We start from the raw sequence: 7826 nt of genomic DNA on the forward strand, positions 1-7826 counted from the left end.
GAAACGGCTCGTATGAATACGTATCACGGTGATTCAATCGTTTTGTATGCGTAGATTCTGAATAATGCTGCAGCGACTGTCGCGTTTTTGGCGTATTTCATTGAAAAACCCCAAAGAGAACAAAACGCTGATTAACATATATTTGATAAAAAAAAAAGGTACGAATGAGGGATAACTAACGCGTTAATATTATTAATAATCTCAATTATTAATTATACGTCACTCGATCGTCGTGCTTTCTTTATAAATTTACCAATCTAAATACACTAAGCTAAAGGAATAAAGAACCATCAATTGCATTACAGTTTACGGCCGCGTGAAAATCGACGAACCGAGTTACGGGTGGTTCGATCGGACGAAAAGCAAGACGAGATCGGGGGCCCGGCTCGATTATACCGATCCGCGCTCAATGGGACATTGTGGTACTCCTTTTTGGATATTCCACAGCGAGATGGTCGGGACCGGACGAGGATGCTGCAAGTTTTGCGCGGCAATATCGAGTGTCCGTAATTCGAGATCGAATCCGTGCGAGCCAATTTGGCGAGCCAGCGGAAAAATAATACACTGCCTACCAGCGTCGGAGGCACGGGATGTCGCGAGTAGCGCGGAGAAGCGAATTTTAACGGTCAACGTAAAACACGTGGGTAGCCCAGGTCCCGGGGTATCGGGAATATCGTGTTTCCGGCACAAGTAAACACGAGATCCTCCCTTAAGACGCCTCGATAGCCCTGCCGATATTTTCGATGGAAAACGAAGCAAAAAATAAAGGGAGGAAGCGAAGAAAAGAAGAATAAAATTGGTCGACGTCGTGGATTAAAAAGGTAACAAATTTTGCGAAGAAGCGAAGATCAACCCGTTGACGATCCACACATTTTTAACACATTCAACGTTACTATTTTCTCTAAGCGGAATTACAGTTTTTCGACTGCATTTGTTTCGTTCTACCAACGCATACGGAAAGAGAGAAGCGGATGTGTACCAGTTGGTATTTCATTGGTTCAATTGCAATTTCGTTTATCGTTGCCAGTTTAAATCTCTTCCCTGTGTATATGAAACATTAAACAGTAACCACCGACGGATTTACGAACTATATAAATTTTTATTCCTAAGCGAAGTCTTTTTTTCCGATTGAATCGTACATGGCACAGGCTCTGGCTACATTTTACATGATTTTCCTCTATTATTGCACGCAGATTTTCATTCAAATGGTTCGCACTTGTCTGCACTTCTCGTTTACTGCTTCGTTACCGCGAAATATCCAAATTTAGAAAGAACGACGATAAATTAATAATGCGCTGACATTAACGAAACACGGTCACACGATGTCCGAAATTAAGCATGCTACGTATAGTATGATTTGAAGTTTTAAAGGAAGTTTTAAAGAGAAGGTGAATTGGAAGGAAAGAAAAAGCGGATGACTGGTGGATGGAACAGCGATTAAACGATTCCTTCGATTTCGTTTTATTCGACATGAATCTCGGACGTATATAGAAGGCTAATGAAACGCGTACACGGCTTACTTAGCACTCGGTGAAACGTATTTTCGAAATATCACACTTTCCATTACGATTCGTTAAGCCGGTGCTCTTGCATTAACTAAGCTGACCTGCTAATTACCGTACCTCCGATAGTTCGCCCGTTTCCTTTCTGCTCTCGTTTCCCGCCGGCCTCCCGTTTCCTCCGACATTCCGCCTACTGTTTGAAACGGCCCGAGGCCGCCGGAAACGCGGAAAAAAAGGAGCCGCCGCGACGGCTTCAAACTCGGCGCAGCTTCGAACGCAACCAGAGATGCCGATCTCGTTGGCGTAATTTCGTTCTCATTTTTTTACTATTCCATCCTTCGCGTGGTGGGACTGGTGAAAAAACGAAGGATCTTGTAGTAAACGTAGATCGACGATTTTGAATATTCATGTTCATTCGGTTCGTGATCGTTTTATTTGTACGTGGCAAATTGTTTTACGGCGATCTAAAGGATTTTGTGGCAGATACACGGGGCGGCTATTCATTTTTCGTTTCTTCGCCTCTTCTTCGGTTTCATTAATCATAAATGATTGGATTACAAACATGATAAGCGAACGTATAAACGTAAGTGTATAAAATACACTTAAAAGTGGTAAAAGAAGAATTACGAGTTAGAGTCAGTATCATCGTAGTATGATTAATTATGTTCGGTCTACGTAGAATTACATTCGTGAACAGCCTATATTTCCCTCTTAAACCTAATCGACTGTTTTTCTTGATATACTTCTCTCGTATATAACACATTTTCGCCGAAATTAATACTTTCGCCAGCTAACTAAAATTCCCGAAAATATACCGAAACGCAGTAGCATGATCTATCGCGCGATATAACTTGTCGATTTCGTCCAACACCTAAAATTTCTATAGTAAAATCAAATTATCGTCCAGCAAAATATATTTCACGAGAAACTGTCTCACCCTGTACGAGCCAACCTGACGTAGGCAAAAATTCTCGTGTCGACTCGGAAAGTTTCGTCGTAAAAGGGAAAGATAAACGTTAGGGAATCGTCGACGATGCGATAGCCGATGGACAAAAACGAGAACGCGACGAAACACGGGTGTCGAGGGTCGGAAATCAGGGCTGCTCTCCTTTTGGCGAACAGAAGAAAAGAGTAGAACCGCGCACAGGGCTGGTTTAGTGTGCGGCGATTTTTGGCGTTCCGGGGCTTTATCTGATTAAAGCAACATAGAAACACGGGGTTACGCGTGTAAGCTTGCCGGCCATCCATGGGGAACGGGTCGAACAAATGAATAATGAAAATAAAACCCACGATAGTATCGGTAAGCACCACGGGATTACATACGCATCAGCGCGCCCGCGATGAACTTACATTATGGAGTCCCCCGTAGAAGAGGGAAGAAGAGAAAGAGAAAGAGAAAGAGAGAGAGAGAGAGAGAGGCTCATGCACTTACACGCGTGCATAGGCGCGTGTTAAGCGCGTACGTTACGCATTTACGCGCGAACTCCATGATAGAAGAGAAAACAGACTTTTTCCATGGCCACGTTTTACCAAGCCCCTCGGAGATCTAGCACGGATTTAAACGGCAAATCAGGGGTTACATGGTTACCTATTGCTGTTACAAATGGCGCTTTTCCCTCGAGCAAGTTTATAACGAGGAAAAATCGGCTGGACGACGGTCGTAGAGCTTCTAGCAGGAAGCGCGATATCGCGTACATATTAATTTCACGTATAAGCGATAACGGAAGTTACGAAGTTACGGAGATTTTAGATGGCGCTGCATACCGTTCCTTTTTTTTCTTTTTTCTTTTTTTAACTCCTGCAATATCGAGTCACACTCGTGGCTTGATAAAAGTAGATTTGTTTGTTTTGTTGGCGATAAAATTTCATTTGCGATGCCTGAATTTTGTTTCTGTTTTCCGACCAAGCTTTTACGTTTCTGTTTGCTGGATGAATACAATGGAAGCGTTCGCGACAGCAACCCTCTAACTGTTTCAAGCAACGCGACACTGCAATTATACAGAGAAAAGTTGTCGAAAGAGAAGCATTTAAAAAATTTCAAATTACACGGATACGGCTATTTCAAACGTACTTTTCATCGATACGAAAATACTTTGGAAAAATGCTTCTCGCAATCACGTGGCCGATACCTTTGCGAACCTCGTGTACGAGGCAGAGCCTCGCTATAAATGTCGCGACTCTAATGGCCGAGTGCCTCCAGCTTTGCCGGATACTCCGATTATGCCAAGGTGTGAATTTACGAGGCTAGCAAATAGCTGGTTCCGAGTACAAAGGTAAAGTCTCGACGGGGGCAAGCCGCTTACGATCAATACCGTGATCCTTCGATCTCGGCTAGTCTCTCACGCCCTACGCTCCAAAGTGTCCATTCGACGGCGCACAATGCCAAATGGACGGAATATGCTTCTTAAATACCCAACGGGCACTTCTCTGGGATGAGAGGCTGCCTGAAGCTGCGGCAATTCAGGCCGAGGCACGTTCCAGCCGCGAAATAATATCGCAACGCGAATCGAATGGCAATTGGTCGAGACGCGACTCATCGTTCTACGTCAAATTTTCATTTTCCTACCTTTCGATTTCTCTATCGTGGAAATAACAGAAAATTCCTGCTCTTAAATCTAAACTAACTTACCAGAGGTATTTACATAATCGGATTTATAAGTAGACAAATACACGGATTTGTTAAAGGAAAGTTTTATCGACTTTAGTTTTTCGATAATAAATCTTACAGAACTGTTTCGTTGACGTGGATGATTATAATATATCATAATCGCTGACAACGAAGTCATCGTTGCACGTTACGAGTGACTATGCTGATCAAACGGTACATTATCCGACGTAATCCAACAATATGGAAAGATCCGTTAATATTCATAAATCGTGTAATAAAGTCATAGAGAATGATAATGTAATATTGTATTTAGGTTTAATTCGTTACTTAATCGGTTGAAAGTTCGATTAACTGTTATCACGATACCCGACTACTTGCGCTTTCCTGCTCTTCGTATTAAAATTTCGGAAAACGCGATGTTACGATAAAATGCAAAATTCTTCGGATAATACGAAACTTTGAAGGTTGCATCGTCTTCGTATTCTTTAGATTCTTCCAGATGATTCTTGCGGGAAACGATAGAAAAAGAATAAATTACCTAAATGTCAACGCGACTTAATAAAAGCTGTCGTGATGCGAGATTCACGTCGTTGTTGTTAAAGCAGATAAACACAACGCGCTCCAAAGTTACAGAAGTACATATCGTGATGCGAAATTTCTCTACATGGCTATTTACGTATAAATAAATAAAGTTTTTGCAACCAGTGTAAGCACATAAGCGACCAATCAGGGAAATACAGTCGCGCTATAAATAGCTTTCAAAAGTGTATGATATTTAAGTATATAATATTTGCCGACCTAATATGAAACAGCGAAGGCGAAGAACGACTCGAATCACAACAGGTTGACACACCACTTTTTCTCGAAAGAGCGGAACGAACGTGTCGAACACCAAAACGAAGGTAATGGAACGACGAAGCTGGTGTTGAGGTTGCATGTAAAACAGCAACGACCAATCTTTTTCGGGTGAATAATACACTTTGTCTCGGTGTACGGTTACAGATGGCACACTGTTTCGAAACGTCTATAAAGAAAAAAGGAGATTGTATCGCGACTTTTGGCTCTTTCGTGAAGAAGAAGAAAACCAGAAAACCGAAAAGCATCGGTCACTAAGCCCGGTACCTGGCGAAATGTCACGTTCGATACCGCGTGTAACGCTTCCTTGCCGCCTCGAGTTTCTATTTCCACCTTAAAGGATCTTACACCTGAGCGCTGGGTCAGTATCCTCCGTAATTACTTCCAGATGTGCTGTCGCTCGGCCGTAACGACTTATGAACGACTGATGCACGTTCGATTTTATTGTCGTAGAGAGACCCAACTAAATGTTAAGCCCTTGAACTACAATCTATCGGAGCTTTGTGAAATTCCTCAAAACCTGCTGCAACCTGGTCTTTGTCGCGTGCAGTTAATGTAAGATTCACCAATAATCGCTTGTAATTCGTCGATCGAGTAGTTCGGTATAGAAACTTTTCCACCGCTGTGTTGCTTCGGTGCTATTATCCGCATCCCGTATCAGGATTTGATTTTTTCATCGCTCTGCCAGAGACTTCAATAGTCTTGAGACACTCTTTTTCCTTACGAGACACTACGCTACGTTTTTCTCTTGGCTTTTGTTTGCGGATGACAAATGAGGTGCTCAAGTAAGAAAATATTTGTTATTTATTGTCGAATAATACGCTTTTCGTTTATTCATCGATCAAGTACTACAACGTGATAACGTAACGTGATAACGTAAGTATCTCAACGAAAATGTTGCAGTATAATATGGATCGTCCGTGTGGCACTGTCTTCTTAGATATCGCTGATACTTTTAATAGAGCGAAATGGTTTAATAGGAGAGATTCACCGAAACTTATTCCTATTATCAATGGGAATTTTAACAATTTATATGCGAACGAAAAATTAAGTTGAAATATTTTTTTCTGCCTTATAGATAGAATGCGTTTTATTTCACGTAATAAGACAAAGTAAAATTTACAACGTAATATGTTTATTAGCAAGTATATATCTTTTCATCTTATGAAAGTTTTCGATAGTTTCGTATTCGAACACGTACGTAAATTCACATTTACGACTTGTCAAATTGTGGAAACTATCTGGATTCGTACTGCGTTACAAATAGCTACAGTTAACTAACATTTCTCTTATCGAGGAACATTTACCAAGATCAACGATAACTTTAAAGCACTAAAAAGAACTTTCACACGAGAAGGTCAAAGGTCTGGTAGCTCGATTTTTCTTGGTCATCGTGCCAGTCCTCTATTTACCCTGCGTTTTATACGCGCGACAGCTTTATTGCCACTTTGCAGAGAGCGTCGCACCGGTGCAAAAATCTCGTTGGCGTTTAAGCGGCGGTAACCTTCGAAACGAAGGAGATGGCTCGCGGCAACGAAGACCGAGTGTAACGTTTAATTTCAGCTCGTTGTTATACCTCGAGATAAACGGGGAGAAGAACGAGCCGCGTAAAAGCTCGCGGATTTTTCGAAGATTAGACAGGCCCCTTTTCGCATTACCAAGGGAAACGAGTCGACGTTGTCGTCGTCGTCGACAAGGTTCTCGTGCTAGCGCCACACGAAGTGACAACGAGACGTTTTAAAAGGCCACCCCGTTCGCCAAGCAAAGATGTAACATAACAAACAGCCCCAAGGCAAACGTATTTGCCCGGGGCGAGATCGAGTTCCCGGCCACTTCCTGCGCTCCTTCATCGTCTTCTTGCTTCGTGGCGCCGTTGCACTCGCCGACCTGACGTCTCTACCGAGTGACGAGTGCCACCCTTGAACGCATCAGGAATAGACCTTCTCACGAGTGCATTTAGTCGCAAACGTATATTTTTTTTCTTCCTTCGTTTCACGTCTCTTTCCATCGTTTTCGTTTCCTTGGTGGTTTTTATGCCGATAAAAAAGCCAACGTACGAAAACACACGTACGGGAACGTTGCAGACGACAGGCGACGCGCGGACAAATTTTCCAATTGAAATAACAAACACCGGTATATATATCTATATTCTTGTTGGCTGATTTGTATTGTAACAGAGGAAGGTGTTTCGACGTGTTTCTCTCGTTTTATGAAAACAATCCGTGGAAAGAAGATTTCTTTCCTACGACGACGATTTAACGTTGGCGTTGGATATTCGTTTTATCGATCGATCCTACGATTGCATTAATTACAACGAATGAAACGGAACGAAGGATTATCCCCCTATAAACACGGAATCTCTCAGTCCGTCGATCTCATTAATACTCGCGGCAACGAAAGGATTTTCGTTGAAATGAAAAATCGAGTGCATCGTGTAAAAAAGTATGTCTGTAAAAAAAAAAAAAGAAAAATACGCGACGAGGAAGGAAAAAAGAAAGAGGGATGGAGAATGGCGGGTTAGAGAAGGAGGGGTGGAAAAAACACGCGGGGCAACAACACGCGGAATGAAGGGACGGGAGATTGGCCGGCGATAATCATCGGCGCCGTCAATTTTCCGGCGAATGTAAAATCACCGTCACGTCGGCGAATTATGGCCGCGTCAGGCCGCGTTCTTTGTACATATTTCGGCCGAAATTCGAGTGTCAGTGCATGGGATAAAACGTAATGAGCCGCGCGTTCCGGTCGGCCAGCTTTGGGTACCAGCGGGGAAATTATGGCGGAGGCGACCGATGTTAAAAGCGCGATGTAAATTCGGGACAACGTGCATGGCACACGCACCTGTACGTATACACGTGTACACA

General features: G+C 42.7%; 1 long non-coding RNA gene across 2 annotated transcripts; it reads left to right on the top strand.

Annotated features, from left to right (window-relative positions):
• Window positions 1–4405: 4405 nt before the first annotated feature.
• On the top strand, window positions 4406–6042 carry LOC125387173. 2 transcript variants are annotated; one of them, XR_007227729.1, is made up of 4 exons: window positions 4406–5012; window positions 5113–5326; window positions 5419–5750; window positions 5869–6042. It is a non-coding gene; the product is annotated as an uncharacterized LOC125387173 (long non-coding RNA). The 2 variants fall into 2 exon arrangements; XR_007227730.1 differs by having other exon boundaries at window positions 5419–6042.
• Window positions 6043–7826: the final 1784 nt, after the last annotated feature.

Source organism: Bombus terrestris, chromosome 2 (genome assembly GCF_910591885.1).
Source record: "Bombus terrestris chromosome 2, iyBomTerr1.2, whole genome shotgun sequence".
Classification (NCBI taxonomy): Eukaryota; Metazoa; Arthropoda; class Insecta; order Hymenoptera; family Apidae; genus Bombus; species Bombus terrestris.